The following is a 24,180-nucleotide window of genomic DNA, read 5'->3' as shown; positions in this document are numbered from 1 at the left end:
TCAAGGAGCAGAGGTCAGCATGAACGATGGCACTTCAACGGGCAACCACAAAGCAGCGTGATATGGTGGAGACTACGAAAGCACATGGAGGATATGAAGAAATGTTAGGGAAAATTTCCCAGCAATGACACCATTGAGCAGAATCTTGACAGATAAGCAATTTTTAGGCTGGTGGACAAGAGAGAGGAGAGAGAGGGAATGGTAGATGCAAAGGCATACGGCAAGAAAAGATGTGGTCAATCCTTGGGTACAGCAGAAGTGGAGGGCACAGGCAGGAAAGGGCAGGAGGTGAGGCTGGAAGGTCAGTTAAAGACCAGCTCACACAGTGAATTTGGAATCTACCAATTTTGTCCTGAATGAATAGAATGGAAAGTACTGAATGATTTTAAGGAAGGATCGTAATCATATTTATGTTTTAGAAAAATCACAGGTTCCTCGGCGCCAGTAAAGGTAATGTATACCAAAGAGTTGAGGGAAGCAGGAAGGATGGAGAGGGCTGACTCAAGAGAGTCCAAGAAATGAGATCGAATAGGACTTGGTGAGAGAAAGAGAAGAATGGGAGGTGGATGGGGAGAGTGATGACATTGACAAAGGCAGGGAATATAGGTAGAAAGATTTGGGATGGGATGTTCAATTTTGGTCATGACAAATTTGAGGTGCTGGCAGGGTTTCCAAGGTGAGTTCCCATGAGCAAAAAGATACATAGGACTGAAAATTAGGCAAAAGCTCTGTGCTAAAGATGAACTTTGACAGTCTTGGGGTACAAAAGAGTTCACCTACAGTATATAAAGTAAAGAAGGCCAGAGAAATAGCTACAATTAAGGGTTAGGGGAGGAAAAAAGAGAAACTGGAAAGAAAGAGCAAAAGGAATGAGAAAACAAAACAAAGGAGAATCAAGGGAGAATAGATTGTCAGATAATGTATCCATGTCAAGTGGATACAATCTACATCTTACCCTTGAGAGATGTTAATTGTTTGACAGTGGTTGATCTTTAAAAGTAAACTTCACGAGACCTGGTCCAATGGGCTTTAGTGCAAACCAGAAATGAACTTTGGCAGAGAATCCAATAGGCTAGTTGTAGTCATGCCCCCAAGATCCTAGGGCTTAGGATTCAGGACACTTTCAGACTAATGGGGCAACAATGATCTAAGAGGTTCCAGGGAGATAAGGATGGCCAAAATGTTGAGTTTTCATAGGATAATGGTTCCCCAACTTATGAAATACAACCTGATCACCTTTCTCTCTTCTAATGGCCTACCCACAAATATGATTTCTGCATAAAATATTCATGCTTGGGGCTTCCCTGGTGGCTCAGTGGTTGAGAGTCCACCTGCCGATGCAGGGGACGTGGGTTTGTGCCCCGGTCCAGGAAGATCCCACATGTCGTGGAGCGGCTGGGCCTGTGAGCCATGGCCACTGAGCCTGTGTGTCCAGAGTCTGTGCTCCGCAATGGGAGAGGCCACAACAGTGAGAGGCCCGCGTACCACACACACACAAATATATATATATATATATATATATATATATATATATATATATATATATATATTCATGCTTGACAACAGATAGATATAAATTAACTTATGTTCATCCCCCTTTCTGTCTCTGAGACAACCATCAAATATCCCCTTCTCCAGTGCTATTTAGTGATACTAAATTTCTTCAGTAGCCAGGATAAGCTAGATTAGGAATTTGAGAAGGAATGAGGTGGTCTCCTTAGAATGTTTTAATAGAACATAGAACAGGAAAGAGTCCTGGGAAAGTATAGAGTAGAAGGAGATGACAGAACAAGATCTTTCTCTTTTTTAAAAAATTATTTATTTATTTATTTATTTATTTATTGGCTGCATTGGGTCTTCATTGCTGCGCGAGGGCTTTCTCTAGTTGCAGCAAGCTGGAGCTACTCTTCGTTGTGGTGTGTGGGCTTCTCATTGCAGTGGCTTCTCTTTGTTGCAGAGCACATGCTCTAGGGCATGTGGGCTTCAGTAGTTGTGGTTCGTGGGCTCTAGAGCACAGGCTCAGTAGTTGTGGCTCACGGGCTTAGTTGCTTCGTGGCTTGTGGGATCTTCCTGGACCAGGGGTCGAACCCATGTTCCCTGCATTGGCAGGCAGATTCTTATCCACTGTGCCACCAGGGAAGCCCCAGAGTGAGATCCTTCTACAGTAGTGATGGGTTTTCCAAAACATTTTATGCCAGAAATCATATCTGTGGGTAGGATGGGGAATTGGAAAGAAGGATTGAATTAATGAGGCCAGTGGAAGAGAGTTCTTTTTTAAGGATGCATTATAAACTAGAGGAGTTCATCAATAGGGTAATAATCCTATACTGTGTGCACGTTTATCTATTTAAGCGAGTCACTCAGTTAGGTTTTAGTATAGGATATCTCTAATGAGAGAGTCAAGACAAGCTCATAAAGGACATGAATAGTATCTCCCTTACTCATGGTTGTTTTTTTGGCACTTCACAATGTTGGTGACGTAATGGGTACCCAATAAATGTTTGTTGACTAGAAAAGGGATGAAAGAAGACCAAGCTTTCATTTACTATCAGAAATAGTTAACTTTTGTTAAATGTTGATTAGGTCCCTGATACTTTAACACTTACTACATAAGTTCTCTTTTAGTCTTTCCAACAATCTTGCAAAGTTTATGCTATTCCCATTTTACTGACAAACATTGAGAGCCAAGTAGATTGAGTGGCTTGGCCAAGGTCATTCAGTTTAAGTGGAAGACCAGCATTTCCCCAACTGTATTCCAACTCAGGTCTGATGTAAAATCCTGAGATTTTCACTGAAGTTGTCTGAAGTAAGGTCTTTATAAAGGAGTAAAGAATCGATGCTATAAATGTAAGGAAGTAAGGGGAAAACCTAGGAGAAAAAAACTACAGACAGCCTCACAACACCTCAAGTGAGGTTTTCTGGACAAATGAGTTAAAAAAAAGAAAAAAAAACTATTTTCAGAGCATGTTTTTGGAAATAAAGATCGAGGAGGATGAGACTGTAGATTTTGACAATGGCGGGTGAAGAAACTGAGACTGCTTAGCGGTAGAGTCTACTAAAGTAGGAACATGATGCTTTGCTTTTTTCAGATTATTCCTAAGGGAATAATTTTATTTTATTGACTGCTGATCAGTTGAAGATTCCAACATGGATCCCCCAGGGACTGTGTATGACTTTTCTTTGCTGCTATTGTACAATATCAGCCTTCCATTAATGATAAATTACACTCAACATTAAGCATCTCCATCAGTGGTCTTCAATTCTGGATACACATGAACAGAAAGCTCTTTAAAACTGCAGTGCCTTAGGCCCCATCTCTACAGAATTGGATTTTATTTATTTTTATTATTTATTTATTCGTTTATTTTTGACAATCGTGGCTTTTATTGAGAGGAAGGAACTCCAGCTGTTTGGATCACTATGTATTACTAAAAAGAGACTTTTTAAAACTTTTTCCATAGCTTCACTGAAGTGTACATGATGCACAAGTTGTACATATTTAAAGCATATAATTATTTTTGTTGTTCTAGGGATGAGGTTTAGGCCCTGCTTTTGTTGTTATTTTCAACTCTCCATATAATTCTGAAGGGTGGCAAAGGTTAAGCATCACTGGTTCAGGTAACAGGACTTTGGGCAAAATTAGCACCTGATGAGAAAAGAACTACATCTGGATCTAGAGACTGTCATACAGAGTGAAGTAAGTCAGAAAGAGAAAAACAAATATCGTATATTAACGCATGTATGTGGAACATAGAAAGGTGCTACAGATGAACCGGTTTGCAGGGCAGAAATTGAGTCACAGATGTAGAGAACAAACGTATGGACACCAAGGGGGGAAAGCAGTGGGGGGTGGGGGTGTGATGAATTGGGAGATTGGGATTGACATGTATACACTGATGTGTATAAAATGGATGACTAATAAGAACCTGCTGTATAAAAAATAAATTAAATTAAATTAAAAAAAAAGAAAAGGACTTCATCTAACCAAAGGCAACCACATTATTAATTTCTAATACTCCAAAGACAGGTTTTCAAAATAAACTCTTGATGTAAACTAAGGAAATTATTTTGACACGGAGGGATAAGATAAAAAATCCAAAGCAAGAATGACACAAGGATTCCTGAAAAGTCTAAGGGATTAACTGCTGATATAAATGAGGCATTGAGGTTATATTCCAAATTATGATGTTGTAAAATCATTTTTAAAATATTTTATTCCCATCATAAACATGGAAAAACTGAGACTTTGAACAATAAAAGACATAATCCAAATTAATTAATTAATGAGGTAATCCTAATTAATTAACTAGGATTCTTTATTTCTATTCCTGGGAATAATACCATGTTCCTAGACCACACTACTTGCCAAACTTGAAGACCATATAAAAACAGCAGAAACAGAAAAACAGATACTGTATGCTAACACATATATATGAATCTAAAAAAAATGGTCATGAAGAACCTAGGGGCAGGACGGGAATAAAGACGCAGACCTACTAGAGAATGGACTTGAGGACACGGGGAGGGGGAAGGGTAAGCTGGGACAAAGAGTGTCCCAGAGAGTGGCATGGACATATATACACTACCAAATGTAAAATAGATAGCTAGTGGGAAGCAGCAGCATAGCACAGGGAGATCAGCTCCGTGCTTTGTGACCACCTAGAGGGGTGGGATAGGGAGGGTGGGAGGAAGGGAGACGCAAGGGGGAAGAGATATGGGGACATATGTATATGTATAGCTGATTCACTTTGTTATAAAGCAGAAACTAACACATCATTGTAAAGCAATTATACTCCAATAAAGATGTTAAAAAAAAAAAAGAAGAAAAACAGCCAGTGAAACAAAATTAATCTCTCCAAAACCAACTTCTAACTGGATTATTAAGTTTGGGAATTAAAAGACTCAGCACAACAGCAAGCTCAGGATATTTGCACATTAGAAATGTTGTATTTGCACATTAGAAATGATTAGCAGACAAAGGGTTTGTTCTTCTTGTACTCTTTCTAAAATCTTTAAACATGCCTATCCGAAATGGTCAATTGCTAATTATAAAAGATCACATTCGCAGAAGAAGAGAAGGGAATACCATGAAATCGTTTTTTAAAACTAGAAAAAAAAAATTAAAATTCAGAGATTTTCTAAATTCCAAATCCCTATAAATGTCTAAAGTTAGAAAAAAATTAAAATTCAGAGAACTTCTGGTCTTAAAAAATATTAATCTATACCTTAGTATATATGTAGACATTACAAAAAGGCATTAATAATAAATAAAGATACCCACAAAATGATACTTTGAAAGGTTAAAACAATATGCACAATTCTAACAGTCTGTGAGACTGGGTTAAAATCAATGAATTGTTCTCAGGAGTAAAAATATGCTTCCATCTGAACAGAAAAAAACCAAAATCTCATAAGCTAAAATAATATAACTACAAAACTGTGCTTCCAGGTATCTGGACCATGGCTTCTTAAACTATGATGTGGCAATAAATCATCTGGGGATATTGTTTAAATGAATATTCAGGTGGGAAAACATCAAGATAAGATCCATCATCCATCATTATAGTCATGATTGTCCTTCCACATGAAAAAGCACACACTGCAAGATTAGTTGTTAGTTTAATTTTAAAATTCCACCTAAAAAAATCTTCTAAAGCAGTGAAATGTAGAACTTCATAACTGCACATGAGAGTAACATTTAATAAAATAAGCGGACAGTGGTTCTTTCCATTTCTTGTTTCTGTGTTTGTGACAATAAACATTTACAACTCCAGGGATTTAAGGTCTGGTTCCAGTTGAATTTAATTGGCACAAAGCCTAATTGTTATGTGAAACTTACTTACAACTTGAGTTAAAGCATGCTGTAAAGACTTAAGAATAACTACACAAAGCAAGAAATTACAAAATTACACCCTCAAATCACAGTGTAGATTAACAAAAGTACACTACTGTGAATTAATACTCATTGGATCTTTCCCATGTATTATCATCTGGATTTTCTAACTGAATTTAAAAACAAAACAAAACAAAACTTGCCTTGATAATAAACCCTTAAGTACTTGGGCAGAAATTTTAAGTGCCCCTCATCTGCTGGTGAAAACGTTAGGGAATTGAGGAGTGGTAGGAAGTCATTTCTGTTTGTATTTATTGATGGGATCAAATTTCATGGTGATTTGCTACTGTGGTTTGTTACTTTTCATTATGTTTTAGTCCACGTTCACATTCTCGCCAACAATTCTGAGAGGAAGTAACTTCCGGATGTATGACAAGTGACAGACACTGATGCAAAGCAAACCACATTGAGAAAGCCGCACGCAGCGGACATACCTCAAAGATCTCAGGTAAAGATCAAGCAAAGCTGCTCTGGGTGGCTGGAAAATGCCACCAGCAGCCAACTAAATGCATGAAATTGTCATAAAGTAGGATGACTTTTGTCATAAAGTAGGACGACTTCTGAACCTAGGTATCTTCAGGTTATGAGACAAAAAGCCTAGGGACAGATTTGACTTCCAGCAACTGTAAGGCACAGGTTAATAAGGAAAAGGGCATGGTCTGACATCCAGCTTCTCAGCCACACCTGGTCAGATAAATATCTCCATTAACTTTATCTTAGGTGAAACGTTGTAGACAGGATCTTGATTTGTGGACAAGGCAATCTATCTTTACAGTTTGGAAGAAACAAGTAATTACAGAGCTACACTTACCCATGGGGGTAACAGGGTAAGTGGGGAGGGAGGCTCACATGCTATCTCCTGCCACATCTGCACCTATGAATGAATTTCACATAACATATAAAAGATATACTATATTATTTATGGCATACTAGAGGGTAGAGGAATTTTTCCTCTACTGGAGTGATTCCAGGGCTTCCACAGATTGTCCACTTAACTGATTTTTTCCCCCAGGCAGAAGCACTGCATTTTGAAAGATCTGTCCGTCTAACTATTTACCTTGAAACATAGTTGATGGCTTTGGATTAGTAAGGAGACAGAAACTACATAGTGATTTGAACAAGGAAAGTTTTATCTATCATTAAGAGAGGACTGGAGTAACAGGGAATTGGCTAGTAAGAGTTAACAAGAATGCTAAAGAACACAGGAGTGGTAGATATAAGGGGCAACCACCACCCCTAAGGCTGAGATGAAGGCCCAAGGAAGAACCATCCCTTCTTGAGGGCTGAGATCCAGAGATCTTAATGGAGATGGCAAAGCACTGGCTCCCTGATGGTGGAAGAGTCACAGAGATGCCTCACTGGTGATACTCCCTCTGGATCCTGGAAGAAGCCATTCAGAGAGAGGTGTCAAACCCTGGAACTTGCTAGGTGCTGAGGAAAACTGCTGGCTGCTGATGGAGTTGGAAAGCTGTCCTCTGTAGGAGTCTAGTGCACTTTCATGTGCATCTTGGGCCAGTGTAGCTCCAGGCTGGTACCTGAGATAAAAGCTGGGCAGCGGGCTCCCTAGACACCCAGTGCTGTGGGGCTCCCAGTGTGTACATGCGTAGGGCTAAAGAAAGAGTATGGGGAATGGTGATCTCGGCTGGGAATAGGTCCATGATGTCTGTGGCTCCAGCCAGTACACAAATCAATCTCTGGAGAAAGTGCAGGGGGCAAGAAGGTGCCAACTCCAGAGAAAGCCGTGCCGTGCAGTTACCTAGCACTGGAGAAAACCATGTGGGGCAGTAGAGGAAAAGTATGCCCAGCAAGAACCTGGCTAGTGAGCCACCCTGAAACCAGGAAGAGAAGCTCCTTCTACCTTCAGTGTCCCTCCAGTGTCCTCTACTGAAAAGGCTCAGGAGAAATATTTACAGGGCCCAGCTCCATCATTACGAGCAGGCAAACAGAATGACTTTGGAGCTGAGAGAAAATAAATTGATAAGCAGCACAGTCTGCCCTTTTGATGACTCAGCCTCTCTGCCACACATCTGAACTCCTGGACAATAACAAAGTAATTGTTATTTACTATCTCCTGCCACATGTACACCTATGAATGAATTTATATTCCGCCTAACAAGACGCAAGCATCCTTCTCACCAGTGAAGGGGAGACCTCAAAATGAGGAGACACAGAGCGCCAACAGCCATTGCATCCATTGTTGTGACTATGTGAATTACTTCTCAGATTCTGTCACAGTCCCACCTAATATTCTGTCACCTAAAGACTAAACTGTAACCTCTAACAACTTCTATGTAATATTTTTTTAAAAAGAAAATGGGGGGACTTCCTTGGTGGTCCAGCGGTTAAGAATCCACCTGCCAATGCAGGGGACATGGGTTCGAGCCCTGGTTCGGGAAGATCCCACATGCCGCGGGGCAACTAAGTCCGTGGCACCAAGTCCGTGCACCACAACTTCTGAGTCCATGCTCTAGAGCCCACGAACTGCAACTACTGAAGCCTGCGTGCCTAGAGCATGTGCTCACAACAAGAGAAGCCACTGCAATGAGAAGCCCACACACTGCAATGAAGAGTAGCCCCTGCTCGCCACAAATAGAGAAAGCCTGCGTGCAGCAACGAAGACCCAGTGCAGCCAAAAAAATAAAATAATAAAATAAAATGGGAAGGAAAGAATAAAATTAGTAGCATATACAAATAAACACATACATATAAAAAGCAAAGGAAAAATGTGCAAAGCTACTACAATCCTCATTTATCTAATTGGCCACAAGGCCATAACTGATATCTATGTCTTCCTCCTTCCACTACCCATTCTGAATTTACCCTGTCCTCAGGCATTCCATGCTGTTGATGTGGGCAGAAAAGGCAAATCCATATCCAGAATATTTGTCTATTTTAATGAGGAAAAATCTGCTCCCTCGATGGAAAATGTCATATCTAATCAACCTGCCACCCAGTGGCTGGCTGGTGCCTGTAGGCACTCCATGTTGGCTTCTCATTGACTAGAAGGAACTCAGCAGTAGTGCTAGCAAGGTCAACTTTAGAAAGAAGAAGTCCATGTTGCTTAACCCATGCACACATAGCCTCCACTTCTGCCACCATGGCCACTATTCATGGGCTCACTGAATAAGCATTGGAGTGGCTGGGAGAAAGGCTGACTGACATCCACAGAGTGTGTAATTTTGCCCACTTGATTATTAAGAGCAGTAGATGTCTTATGGTAGGCATTAAGATGGGACATGAATTTCTTCAGGGTCTACTCTTTTTGAAAGGTCCATCCTCATACCTCTTCCTCAAAATTCCTTGTCACCAATCTTCCAACCCTGTTCCTCCCAAGTCCCTGACCACACAGTCAAACCATTAGGAACTGCCCATGGCCCATTATATATCTTTACTTCTGGCCCTCTCTCATTCCAGATATTGTATACAAATCCTATCTACTATTCAAAATTCTGCTGACTGGGAGAATTTTCCTTCTCCACTGTCCTTCACGATTACTCATGAGTAGGACTGTAGTGTTGCAGCCGTCCACTCGAATGGTACCAGAATAACCTGTAGACTCCTCTGTAAACCAGGCTTGAGGTTTTCTTCTTCTATCAACTAGACTAAGGAAATCCTCAAGAGGCCAAAGGCATGGGTTGGAGGAAAAGAGGCAATACAGCAGGAGTTGCTATCAAAGGAGTCTGAGTCATTTGCTTGTACAACTTACTTGTACTTTCCAGAGCTGCTCAAGCTCTGCCTCTTACATACTACTGGGGCCCAGGGCAGGCCTCCCCCAAAATATGCCTCAATGGCATACATCCAATGCAAGAAGGACACTTTGACCTTCCTGTCTCCCAGAAAGCAGGAAATAAATCTCTCATGTGAACGGCACACTCCCTGCATCTGGAGGTAGAAGGACAACTTTATCGCCAGAGACAGGGAATTTGGGGCCAAGAAGCTTGTATTTAAAAAAAAAAAAAAGCACTTTGTTACTTCTTTAATTTACTACTCCAAGCCCAAACTCTGTTTAGATTCTTCACTAAGCACCCAAAGCCTAAGTTTCTTTGTCCTGTCAATTCCTCACAAATTTATTGTTCGTCTAAAAAGTATAAAAGCTGCCTGCTCTGGCCACTTCTTAGGTCCCATTTGCTATGAGAGCTTCATGCACACAAATTAAAATGTGTTTCTTTTATTCCTGTTAATCTCTCTTGTGTCAGTTTTATTATTAGTCCAACCACAGAACTCAAGAGGAGTAGAGGGGGATATTTCCCCCTCCCCAACAATACCATGTCCACTTGTTGGTAGACTGCTGCTGGGCATGGCCAACCTTGTGGCCAGGTAGGTCAGACAACACCCAGTTAAAGATGAGAAGCCCGGTCCACATGATAAACTGACACCCCATGGTCATGTGTTCAGGATCTACCTGGTAGCAAGCCAAAAGCAGTTTGTCAAAGGGTGAATAGTTAGCTGAAGAAGTCAGAGATTTTCTTCAATATCTCAGAGATCTGCATTGTGATTCTGCTTTTGGTTCTAGCCAGAGGCTCTGTGCAGAATCCTTATTTGCTACAGACACTTAGAGAATCATTGAATCTGCTATATCTTAAAGCCAAATTGGTAGCACAGCATGCACTGTGTCCTGGACTTGCTGCACAGCCTTCTCTTGCTCTGATCATCATTCAAAACCAGCAGTCCTATGGGTTACTCTGTAGATAGGTTGAAGGGGCATGTTCAAATGTAGTATACGTCACTTCCAAAATCCAAAAGGGCCTTTTGAGCATAGGGACCACTGAATATCCAGAAATGTTACTGAAGTGCTCTTGAATTTTTGTGGGGCTGGATTATTACCCTTTGGTTCTCATATGCTTTACTAAGCTATCTAAAGTACTTGCTACTTTCTGCTCATTGGATACAATCAACATGATATCATCAATAGTAGGGCAGTGTGATGTTTTGTGGAACGTTGGGATGATTAAGATTTCTAGAACAGAAGAACTAACCTGACCCTGAGGCAAAACTGTGACAATATATGGTTGGCCCTGCTAAATAAAAGCAAATTGCTTTTAAAGAGGGGATATATGTATACGTGTAACTGATTCACTTTTTGTTGCAGCAGAAACTAATACAACATTGTAAAGCAACTGTACTCCAATAATAATTTTTAAAAAAGGCAAATTGCTTTTGGTAGTCCTGGTAAATTCATAAAGTCAATAGCCGCACACCAAAAGCCCGGGGCTGTGTTGATTTGATCAAGTAAAGACGTTGTATCTGGGTCAGCAACTACAGTTGATCCTTGGACAACATGGCTTTGAACTACATGAGTCCACTTACACGTGTATTTTTTCAATAGTAAATACTAGAGTATTATGTGATCTGAGTTTGGCTGAATCTGCAGATGCAGAGCTGCCAATACAGAGAAACTACATAGTTGGAGGGCCGACTATAAATTATATTCAGGTTTTCAACTGCTCGGAGGGTTGGTGCCCGTAATCCCCACATTGTTCAAAGGTTAGCTGTATAGTATTTGGAATCGGCCAATGATTAGGTTTATGATAGTCCAGTCATTCTCTAAGATCCATCCAACTTCTATACAGGCCAAATAAGTGAGGTAAATGGAGACATGACAAACATCACAAGTCTTATTTCAAATCTTTGATGGTGGCATTAATCTCATCAATTCCCTCCAGGATACGGCATTACTTCTGATCTACTGTCTTAGAAGGGAGAAGTTCTAAGGTCTTCCACTTAGCTCTCCTTCCACAATGGTCCTAGATCCATAGTTTAGAGAGCAAATATAGGGATTCTGCCAATTATCTTGTATGTCTATTCCAATTATACTTTAAGAAACTGGGGAAATAAGCACAGAGTGGATCTTCTGACCACCTGGGCACACTGTGAGTCAGGCTTGAGCTAAGACTCCATCTATTCCTTGGCCACTCTAAATCCCCATTTTGACTAGTGGACCACAAGGATACTTTGGGGCCTCAGGAATAAAGTATGAAAGTTCTGATTATTTCCTTTTCCCCAAAGTGCAATCTAACAAATGGCTACAGGTCCCTTTGGGGAAGGCTTAAAGGAGGGTTTATGGTGTATGCTTGAGGCAGTGATGCAGTGCTCTTGCTCAAGGGGAACAGGCCTCCACTTCAATCAAATGACTCTGGATCTGTGAACTGACTTGGGTTTGGAAACTGGATGAAAGGTCATGACTCTCAACTGTGGCAACTAAAGTCAACTTTTTTGCTACCAGATCTAGACTTTTTCCTGTTATATACACGAAGTGACACTGGAGACTGCCATCTATTTCATTTCATTCATTACCTGCCACGAGAAGTCTGCTGATGAATTTACCTTAGACTTTACCCACAGAACCATCTGTGGGCCAACGCCTTCTGATTACACCTATGTCCCTGCTTTCCATTATTGTACAGGTAACCTACTTCATCTGTGCTGGTTAAGTGCTGCCACTTGGTTTCTGCTACTATGGGATCCCACCACGTCCGCTGAAATCAGGGAGCCAATTTTCAATGGGCTACCAAGGAGAGCAGCTACAGAATTTTTTCACCAGTGCAGGGGTTCCCTCATTGTTTTTTCTCAATACTTTAATGACGGAAGTGTGTACTGGGCCTTGTCATGGAATATAGGTAGAAGATGGGTGTACAAGTTGCATACAATAAATCTAGTCAAACATTCCTTTTTTGAAGGAGTCCCAAAACTCACAAGTAGTAGACAATGTCTGTCCACTCATTCTCCTTTTGAGGCCTCATAGCATTAAGGGATACGGGAGCAGGGGAGTAAAATTGCTTGCTCAAATTGCTATCACTTTGCATTCACCTTTCTATAGGTTTATGCACAGCTCATTGAGTAAATGCTCATTCTCCACCTCTCAACTTGCATTCCCCTCTAGAAAGTGTCAGCAAACTTTCTGTAAAGGGCCAAATAGTAAATATTTTTTGCTCTGTGGGCCATATGGTCTCTATTGCAACTGCTCAACTCTATTTTTGTGGTGCAAAAGCAGCTATAGACAATACATAAATGAAAAGGCATAGCTGGTTCTAACAAAATTTTGTTTACAAAAACAGGTAGTAGACTGAATTTGGCCCAAGGGCTGTAGTTGCCAATCCCCCAGTCTAGAAATTCAAAAAGACTCCCATCTCAACATTTATATATTTCCCTTACTTATCCCTTCTCCATTAGCTGCCACATCCCCAGATATAAAAGAACAAAATATATTCTCCACAAATCCATAACATTATTTTTTTATTTATGCACAAAAGCAATGTCTGCCTTTAAGATTAGGGTAGACATGTGCCTAATTTGAAGCACACAATATCCTGCCACTGACCCAGTTACCATCTGAAATTTCTGCATTACCCACTCCTCATGGTTAAAGTATGAAAAGACCCTTTTAATATATGTTTCAGTTGGAAATAAACCAATGTCAGGCTAAACTTTAATTTTTCTTTCAACAGCTGGCCTCAAGTAGGATAATTTTCATCAGGACCATACCTAGACAATTACCACACTGAGGCCTATGAGACACATGCTGAATGCCAAGCTCCACACAGGGAAGGGAGGGGTACCTAATTCTGTGGGATTTGTACTTAATTCTTTAGGCAAAGGGGAGAGGCCTTAATGGATTTTAAGCAGGGTGATGACCTAATCAGAACTGAAATTTAGAATGACTGTTCTTGAAGCTGTGCTGAATATGGAATTTTTTTCCTCAGGGGAGGGGGGTGGGGAGACCAGAGAGGAGGCTAGAGGCGATTAGGAAGCTATTAAGAGCAATCTAGGTGAGAGAGGAGTAGAAGGGGTGTGGAGGCTTGGGATATGATTTGGAAGGTAGAGTTAGCTGAACTCAACAAATAAATCAGTGTGGAGGCTGGGGATGCTGTTAAATTATAAAGTGTGTTAAATATGGGTTCTTGACTTGTTGAAAAGGACCAACTAATGACATGCTCTCTACTCTGGATTATCTGCAGAGGTAGACCTGGAGCTAAAATAATGGAGCAAGAAGCCATGAACACTAAAGGAGGTGATGACAAAGTTCAAAAAGATGAGTCATTTCTGAAAAAACAAAGGTCATGGTCAAAAGCTCAAAGACAACAATTTGCATTAGAAACCCTCTCTGCACTATTAATTGTCCTCCAGAAGGGCCCACTTACTACCAGGTGTTCTTTTACCCTTTACTCTTATCCCATTTGATGCAGAATTATCAAACATGCAAGGTCTCACACTACTCCAGTCTCCATCAAGGTATCAATCAGGTATGAGAATAACTTCTAGAAATTTATCCCACTGATATGCTGGTACTCAAGTGAAATGACAATGTGTAAGCTTGCACATTAAAGCATTTTTTGTTAATATCAAAAGGTTGAAACAGCCTACAACTCTACCAAAAGGGAACTAGATAAATAAATTATGATAGAGTCCTATGATGGAACAGTGTGCCAAGTTAAAAACAAAGAAGCAACTTTATATGCTGATATGGTGTTAACTCCACAATAATTAAATGAAAAAAAAAAGCAAGATTTATTTGCATTTCAAAAACAGAGAAAATATATATTGTTTTTGTTTAAAAAAAAAAAAAAAAAAAGCATTGGTTGCCTCCAGAGAGGAAAACAGTGAATCAGAGGGCAGCAAGGAAAGGAAAAGGGCTACTGGGGCTGGGGGTGGGGGTGGGGGTGGGGGGGGTTCCATACATATTAGGGAGTAAATAAACTCCAGAAGTCAATGTATCTAAGAAATACGAACTCCGTCAGAAATGTCAGCAAAGAAAAATCCCAAACAATTGCTGTGGAACAGGACTAGAAAGCAATAGTCCAAATAGAAACAAGAGGACAGAGAGTTCCAGGAAGGGACCCGTAAATCTGATAGGTCTGATTATGTGGAAAAATCTTACTGAGAAAGTGTTGGATTATATAGAAATAGAAATTCATACATGGAAAAACTAGGCACATTCTCTTTTCTTAAGTGAGTTTATTATTAACTCCACGATTTTAAAAAATTCTACAAGTAAGGAACCATGTTCATAATACACGTGCTTGGCTCAGCAGTGAACAAGATTTACATAATAATAAATACATACTAAAATGCAAACGAAATGTGAGACTTATACTGTGACATCTATTGGGAAGTCAAGAAAGGGAGGGCAAAGGGTATGTGTGTGAAAAAGCTTAATATTTATCTACCATAATGGACAGTCAGTAGGTAATGTCAAATATTGATACATTAAGAAATAGCAGTATAAACATATTATTTCAAAAGGTAAATACAGAGAGAAACATCTAAAAGAGGTGAAAGTGGTTGCCTTTACACAGCAGGACTGGGGGAGATGAGGGTTGAGTGGATTTCTGTTGCTGTTGTAAAATGTTTAATAGTCTTACTTAATTTTATTTACATATAAGTCAGGGGGAAGTACAGGATTTGGAATGAGACTGCTTAGATTTGAATCTTGGCTCTGACATTTCACTAGCCTTGTAGATAGAGGCAAATTACTTACTCTTTCAATTTTCCTATCTCTAAAGTAGAGGAAAAATAATATACACCTCATAGAGCAGCTTTGAAAATTAAATGATTAATTCATGTAAGTTGCTTAAAATATGCCTGGCACATAACTGCTCAGTAGTAAAACAGTAACTAGGGACTAATACTTATTAAGACAATAAATATTAACTACTGTTACTTGATAAAAATATAAAGGTGTTAATAACTAAAATCTATTTTTTAAACATATGAGCCACATATTAAATTCTGCTCCTTTTGTGAGGAAACTTTTTTTTTTTTAAGTTAATACTCCCAGGTACTAAGTAGGACTTTATTTCTTTAGGTTACAATCTTCACTTTAATCCATAGTTGGAAGGGGGAGAAGACCCATGAAAAATTCCAGTCATAGTAAGAGCTTAAATTGGAATCTGAAGATAAATTTTAGTTAGATTGGCCAAAACGGGAGGAAAGAGAGCTCCAGGCAGGGAGAATGACGCTTACAGAGACCTAGAGGCAGGAGGAACTTGGCAATAAAAAAAAAGGCTAATAGAACTAGAACAGAGAGTGATGATGCGAGAGGTGTGCTCTGGGCAGGAACTAAATCATGCCAGGCCTTTAGGCCACGTTAAGGAGTTTGACTTATCCTGTTAAGCAGGGGGTAACAAGACCAAATATTTTGAGAAGATCCCTCTGGGTGCAGTGTGAAGAATCACTTAGAAAGATTCATATAGGCAACAGGGAGGACCTTGCGAAAGTCCAGGCAAAAGATGATGGTAGTGCTAGGAATAGAGAAAAGTAAATGGATTTGAGAAATATTAATTAAGAGGTAAAACTGACAGAACTTGGAGAAGGGAGACTCCTAGGAAGGAATCTTTTGCCTTTTTTTTTGGTCTAGTCTAATTAAATTATATTCTTCAGGTAAAAGCTGACCTCCTAAACTTCTCACCAATACTAATGTACTCAATTGTAGAATATTTGCAAATAAAAGCTGTAAGACATTTCAATCACAAAGTTAACTTTTCACTTCTAAATGGTAAAATCCAGATCTTGGAACAGAGGCGCAGAAATAACATCACAAAGGAATGAGATGGAAATAACAGCAACCTAAATTAAATAGCCTAATTAATTAAGTACAGTGAAACAAGTTTCCTACTTCCCAGTTTCTGCAGTTGCTGTCCATAAAAAAGGCAAATATACTGCTGCCCAATGCCTCTCCCCTTCCTGTGCCACTTTTACTCTAATATTTTTACTCTACAATAGTCTTAGAGGAAAGAGAAATTTTACATGCTCCGCAAATAATCTACAAGTTGTGTGTGTGTACACAGGTGAAAAAGCAGACTGTATTATATCACATATGTAAGTCACATGATAAAAGGATACCTCACCCAGCTCAGGTGTATGTGGAGGAATGTTGGTTGGGTTGTGCAGTGTCCTCAATGAGGTGAGACCTCAGTTGACTCTTAAGAACCGGAAAAAGTTATAGAAATAAAGATAAGAGGAAAGGAGCTCTCAGCGGTGGAGTAACAACAATAGAAAAAAACAAGGAAATCTGTTGCCGGAATAAAAAATTTTGGTTTACGGAGTATAAATCCGTAGTTAAACAAGGGTCATATACTGTGGGACCATTTTAAGGGCCATAGGTTCTCTATTCTGTGAGCTATGAAAAGTCACTACGTGACTTGAAGTAGAGGAGAGAGAAGTTCAGGTTTACATTTTTAAAGAGATCCATCACCTCAGGGGTTCTGCTGAGGATGGATTCAAGCTTAATACTATCCACTGAGATATCAGGTAGCAGGTGACCGTGGTACCAAAGTCAAAAGTTGATGAAACCCTGAACTAGGGCAGTAGAAGTAGGAGAGGAATTTGTGAAAATAGGTGGAAAACCTTGAGCAGATCCGGTGATCTGATAGTTGTAGAAGTTAAGAAAAGAGTAAAAAATGACCTCTGGATTTCTGGCATGATACCTGGATGGTAGTACAGATCCATTACCCATTCTCCAACATCCCAGGAGCCTAATGTGTTTCAAAATTCAGAATATTTTGGATGTTAGAAAGGAGATATCATTTACACGCCCAATATAACAGTGTACCCCCCAGCAGGGCCTGGGACGGTACCATGTAATCAAACACAGAACTATTTCTGCAGTAAGACACATCCTCCAAGCAGAGTAGATAATAAATAGCTTCCTGACAGTTCTCGCAGGTTTTACAGCAAATGCATTCAAGTTTTGCTGAAAACTGAGTTAACCAAAAAAATTTTTGCTATCAGAGATTTTTTGGTTTTGGAATTGTGGATAAGAAACGGTAAATGTACTAATACTCATAAATAAAATACAGGAAGTAAAACATTGTTTTTTGTTGTGGTTGTTGCTGTTTTGATGCGATAGAGTTTCTGGTTTACAAATGTAAAATCTCAGGTAATTATGACATCTTAAAGATGTCCAGCAGGCAACGGGATAGATGAGATGAGCAAACTAGTTTGGGCAGTTTGAAACAATTATAGGGAAAAAAGTGTAGCTGGGAAAATAATCTCTATTTAGTGCCAAAAAATATGAGCCCAACCTAGAGAATGACTGAAGGAGACTTCATCTAATTGCCAGTAGTCACTAATGACCTAGAATTCAGAGCCCTACTTGTCTCTGCTTTGCCATAAGTTAATGCACTTTGGTCTTTTGCCTTTGCTGGCATTGATTTGAATTCATTGTTGCTATTGGCAGTATATTAATTGTGTTAAGATTACCCAAATCATATAAAACTAATTATTCTGATACTAACTAGATGCATAATTAGATAGGTGATTGAAAATACTTCCTTCTCAATTTTATAATCATAAAAGATCTGGCATACCAAATGTATTTTTACACTTTATGGACCAGAAAATTGAATATGTCTGAAGATGATTTGGGCATTGATCATTTCCAAAATATTAAATACATCAATATTTTCTTTTGGAGAAAAATTCCTTTTACCAGGAATCTGAAGGCATGTTAAAATTAAAAGCTTCTATGGAAGGCGTAATCATCCAATCAGAGCTTCCAAGCCTACATCCCTACAGGTCCTAGGGATCTAATTTCTTAATTTCTCAATCTTTTTTGGGGGGTGAGTGGTATGATTCCCACAATATGTCTCATATTTGTCTCATTGTGAAAGCAAAATATATATTAACAAACTACAAACCAAGTAATAAACTTGCCTGTTTAATGATTTTTTTCAGACTCCACCCAGCATTATAACTCACCCATAAAATTTAGAACTTATAATAGAGCTGGACAGAATTTTTTCTCTCTCAAACTTTCACTTGATAATATTTGGTATTATCAAGATTATACTTGGTAACTTCAATAGTTACCATCAAAATCCCTTCAGAAAAACCTTTTCAGTTTTTTCTATCCCCAAAATACTACAGTATGCTGAGAAGCCATTTAAGATACAATAATGTACAATAAGATTTCACACAGTTCTTAATGTTTGAGAGTTTTAGTCTAGCACCAGATCCTAGAGTCTCAAGCCCTCCAAGAAATGTTTAATAAGGATTATAGTATAATTTTATATATTTTTAAAAGTACAGTTTGATTTTCTATTCTGTGAATGCATGGGTGTGTGTGTGTGTGTGTGTGTGTGTGTGCGCGCGTGTGTAAGACACAGTAAACTGGTAGAAAAATCAGCCTTAAAAAAAATGTAAATTCAATAGGATACCGCTATTTTTATTGTAGGTTCCAGCCCATTGTGGTCAGAAAATCGATGAAAATCAATGTAGTGTTTTAAGACCAACGTTTTTTAAAAGTAAATAATAGAGAACATCCATGCTGTAGGATTAAGTATTGTTTTGTAAACCTTGTTTCATTTATATGTACACATACTTGAGTGTATTGTGTTGAGGAATAGAATGCATTTCTAAGGATTGCAGTCCAAAACAAAAAACAGTTTAAAAAACACTGATGTTAAGGAAGTGTGCTTGCCAACCAAAAATCTAGAGTGTTGCAAATGGAAGGATGACCCTGGGTTGCTGCCTCATAAAATATATTTTAAGCCAATATAATAAAAGATCAGAAGACTAAATTATGTTGTCCGAGTTGACTCAAAAAATTAACTGTGGCTCTGAAATACCAAGAAAGGATTAAAAATCTCAGTCCACATGGCATCTTCAATACACATGTGATCCACAATGACAGGAGAAGAATTATGGCCTCAATCTCCCTGGAGTCAGGCATCATCTGGACAAGTAGAAGTTAGGGTAAATCAGAGCTGGACAAAGAACAATTGACTATTCTGTAATTACAAAGGCCTTACAAACTATATGAGACACAACAAGGTAAAAATCTTATGATAAATGAGAATGTAGGTGGTGAAAAGTACAGATAACATGAGTCGTGAGTCAAGCCACTCAAATAATAATGCCATGTCTACCACTAACTTGCTGGGTGAACTGAAGTTAGAATCTCTCTCTCAGCTTCAGGTTATCACAAACTAGATGGGTTGACTAGACATCCAAAGTGAGAAGGGGATCCTAAGAATGCTAGGGCTAGAAGAGATTCCTGATTTAAGTCCTCATTATCTTAATCTAGGGAAGTATTATTTTTCCTATTTTACAGATAGTTTAACTGAGACACCCTGTTACTCTAGCTAATGCAAATATGTTACATTTCTCCCTAAAATTAAGGGTAAAGATAATCTAATAACATCTGGCCCAATAATCAGTGAAGATTAAATTAATACCCTACACTCAGAGAGCAATACCTACATCTAATTTTTAAATAGTATTTAGCACATATATCTCTCCATATGGAGACACGATTAAGAGGACAGGTGAGGCTCTTTTAAGAAAAACAGAAAGCACTGGTTAAAGGTATCATAAATAATTATGTCCTCTTGTGCTGCGGTTGACTTTTTAACTTTGACTGCACCTTTTAAAAAAACAACTATATGTGTTTCCTACAGCATTTTATGTTAAGTGTGCAATTTAAAATATATTTTTTAAAATTAGCAAAGATAGAACTAAACAAATATAGGCAGTGAGATTGCCATTTATTATTAAAATTTCTATGTAAAAATGTTAGTTAAAGCATTGCAAAAAGAAAGATGCTTGGTACAAACTCTTCAGAATGTTTTAACTAATATGTATGCTAGACTTCAGATATTAAAAGTTAAATTTAAAGAAGTCTATTTGTAGGGTATGACTTTAACCTCATGTATTTTAGACAGAAACTCAAAGAAAAATTTATACAGTAAAAGAAGCAACATTTTCCCACAACCAGAAATTCTCAAATAAATCAATTTTTAACAATACAATTTGAATTTAAATGTCTTCATTATGTAGTATAACTTTTACAGCAAGTTATGTTCACTTAATAAGGTTTTCTGGAAGCCAGAGAAATTGGTAACTCCTTGGAGTTCTAAAAACAGAAATAGTTATTTGATAAATTTGAAGTGAGGTGTTTGGGTGAATATTTGAGAGAGAAGGAAGTGCTTTGATGGGCTTTGAAAGAAAAGGAAATAAAGTCTAAGGTAAGCACCAGTTTCACCCTCAATTCTTAGGCTTCAGAAAAGCCTAATTAGGCAGGGAAAGGAATTTGGGCCTGGCACACCCAGGTTCAGACGTGGCAGGTTCCTGAAACAAAGTTTTTTTGAACCTTTGACTCATATGCCACAGGCAGACCAAAGCCGCGATAGGCAGGTCGTTTAGTCAACAGGTCCTTCAACGCGATGGTGTGCGGTTGGTGAGTGGCAGTTAGATTTCCTCCTGACACGAAGAAAATAACTTCTCGATCAAACCGGAAAGTGGGCGCAGCTCTGGCTTAGGGAGCGCACCCGGAAAAGTACAGAGACCAGAAAAAAAAAAAAAAAAAAGAGAGAGAGAGAGAGAAGGATGTCCGCGTCCCGACCGCAGAGCGCCTTCCAAACCACTCGGAAACCATTTGAACGGCTCGGGCGGCCGCGGTTTCCAGCCTAGGACGGTCTGGGGTCCGGCTGGGAAAGTTGCCGGGCCAAGCCGTGCCCTTCTCGTCGCGGGTTCGCCCCTCCGGCCCCCGCACCGGGGCGGCAGGAGACCAGCAACCTGTGAGCCCGAGAGGAGCCCGCAGCCTCGCGCCCGGCCCTGCCCCTCCCACCCCCCACTAGGCCACCCTCGCAGGGACCAGCTCGGGGCCCCCAGGACTTCGGCCCGGGTCCGGCTCTTCTGAAGCCTCCTTACAGAGACCGACAGGGGGCACTGCGAGTGACAGGCAGGACAGGGCAACCCCCGGAGCGCCACCTCCTCCCCGGTCTCGGGAGTCCCTTTCGGCCTCTCCCGAGGGCCAACTGAAACATCGCTCTCGAGACCATCTCCAACCGGCCACCGGGACCTTCCTCGTCTCTCCGCCAAGTGAGCCCCCGCGTCTGTCCTCCCCCCCGCCCCCCCACACACACCTCCGACGCTGCCCAGGGGCAACGGGTCCCCCGCCCCGACCCGAGCGCCGGCCCGCCGAGTTACCTGGCGGGTGGGCAGAGCAAGGCGGCGGGAAGCGGCGGCCGGGCGGGCGCTGGACGTGGGCCGGGCGCCAGGTGCAGGTGGCGGCGGCGGCGGCGGCTCCGGTGGCTGTAGCTACAGTTGCCGATTAGTCCAGCTCCTCCTCCGCCACCGCCTCCTGCCTTCCCGCGGGGCCTCCGGCGTTGCCAGGGAGAGGCCGAACCGAGGCTCGGCTTCCTCTCGGAGTCTCCCAGGTGAGCTCCAGCCTGCGACGTCGGCAGGGGCGAGGCCCCCGTCCCGCGCGTGCGCGCCAGCCTCCCGCCCCGCCCAAGCCCTACCTGAGCGCTCCAGGTGAGGACCGAGGACTGCGCGCGGGGCAAGGGCGCCGTCCCTGCCCGGGCGCGGCCGCTGCGCGGCTCCTCTCTCCGCGGGAGGCGAGGCTGGTTCTCGGCGCGAGGCGAGTCTCAGCCCGTCTGCCCTGGGGAGTCCTGCTCTGACCTGGTGGTAGGGGTCACCTTGTAACCAGAACACGGTCTGCGTCCTTAGGGAACCAGAGAGTCTAGATTTCCCTCACACACATTTCCCTTCCTCTGCGTTTTGCCAAAATGAAGGGGTGCGCTGCCCGGAGATCCGGGGGCCCCGTGCCTCCGAGGACCACCTCATGACGGCAGCAGTGGTTGGCTCGTAGGGTTTCCACGAGCAGGGTTCAGCAGCGTCTGTCACCACTTAGGTTCGTGAGCTATTGGGTGAGCCTCCTTCCCATGCAGTCTTGATTTCATCACTTGACTCACTTCAGCGCAGCTAGTGGTTTCCGTTTCTGCAAGCGCGCGCTCTGGTAGGGGCGCCTCACGTCCAAAGGAGGAGCCTCCCTCTTCCAAAGAAGAGCCTCTGGTATTTGGCAGAGCCTCGCGAATTTGGGGCGCACCACCCCTTCCTGAGTTGCTATCGAAAGGCAAACCAATTCCCAGATGAGAGGGAAAGCAGCGACAATAGAGAAAAACCCGCTGTCCTTGTTTGAAAAGACACTGTGGTTTCCTAGAGAGGGCTTGCTTCTCCTGGTGGTGTGCTTAAACCCAACATCTATTGGCAAGGTGAGAACGCAGACTCTAGGGAGATGGTGGGGTTTGCCGTTGTTTCTAAGACAAAAAAAAATTTAATTCCTTTCTGTTTGTCTTCCTTCTGCTGTTCTGAACAAACATTGACACACTCGAAACCAGGACTTAAAATGACCTTTCTACTTTCCTATGAACTTATTCATTTATTTGGCTCTATCTTCAATGTTCACAGGAATATAAATATGAAAAGAGCTGCAGATGTTTTAGTGGCATGCTTAATTACATGTTGGCAGATTGTCCATAAAGTTTGCCTGTGGCCTTCCTCCTGTATTTTGACACATACTCTTATGGTTCCCATTTATTGGTATATTAGTGTTATGTGTGACCGGTTAGTACAGTATCAACAGGTGTAGCTTTAGGACTCAGCTAGTCTGACATTGGTTTTAGCATCCACAGTACTATTTTATATTACACTCATGAATTGGATTTAAAACTTTAGTTAGTTGTTTGTTTTGTATATTATGGTTACTTTGCAAACATCAAGGAAGCATCATATTGCAAGCATCAATATGTTTATGACATTTTAATATCAGTACTTACCTGCAATTTTTAAGCTCTCCCCCTCTTCCCCCCAAAAGTTCAGGAGCTACTTATGTGCATTACCATACCAACTAGATAATATTTGTCCTTAGAGCCGTAGCTAAACACTACCTAAATTCTACACCACCCTCCTCCTTCTTAAAAATATTCTGCCACTTTCTTTGTTGTTTGCTTTTAAATGGAGACTAGAGTGTTAGTCTTTGGGAAATTTGGGAGAAATCTTAAATGTATAACCAAGGAGTATCTGTATCTCTTGTTTTGTACTACTCATCCCTAAATGAAGCAGGAGCCAAAGCCTATCAGATTTTTGATGTCCCACCAAGCAAAGAGCCAGAATTTTCACTGACAGAGCAGAACAGAGCAGATGAATATAGAATAGCAATCTGGAATCCAAGGACTGAAATGCATTGACAGCAAGACTAGTAAAGCCAAATAATAACTGAAAAGAGAAGCTAGGGGAGACCTATAAAAAGAGAGAACAAGCAAATAGGACCAAAATGCTGCATGAGTGAAAAAAGAACAGGAAAAAATATAAAAATCAGAAATTACTAAAAATTGACTGTCAGTTTTATGATGAAGACGGATAATTTAAATAAGGAAAACAATATTTCTGTGTCTGGCATACCTATTAGCATTACGTCTGAAAGCAAAGTCTTAAAATTAATGAAAGTTACTTACTTAATAATAAAATTAAAATGCTGCAGGCCCAGAGAAAAATATTGTCATGCT

The 24,180-nt window shown here is 40.7% G+C and overlaps 1 long non-coding RNA gene across 1 annotated transcript; it reads right to left on the bottom strand.

The window, feature by feature from the left end:
• Positions 1–1,796: 1,796 nt before the first annotated feature.
• On the bottom strand, positions 1,797–22,008 carry LOC309825432. Its single transcript, XR_014297031.1, has 2 exons — positions 21,821–22,008; positions 1,797–2,207 (listed from the first exon to the last, which is right to left on the bottom strand). It is a non-coding gene; the product is annotated as an uncharacterized lncRNA (long non-coding RNA).
• Between the last annotated feature and the right edge of the window lie 2,172 nt (positions 22,009–24,180).

This window comes from Grampus griseus, assembly GCF_964374135.1.
Source record: "Grampus griseus genome assembly, chromosome: 7".
In the NCBI taxonomy this organism is placed as follows: domain Eukaryota; kingdom Metazoa; phylum Chordata; class Mammalia; order Artiodactyla; family Delphinidae; genus Grampus; species Grampus griseus.
This window is presented reverse-complemented; position numbering and strand designations above follow the sequence as displayed.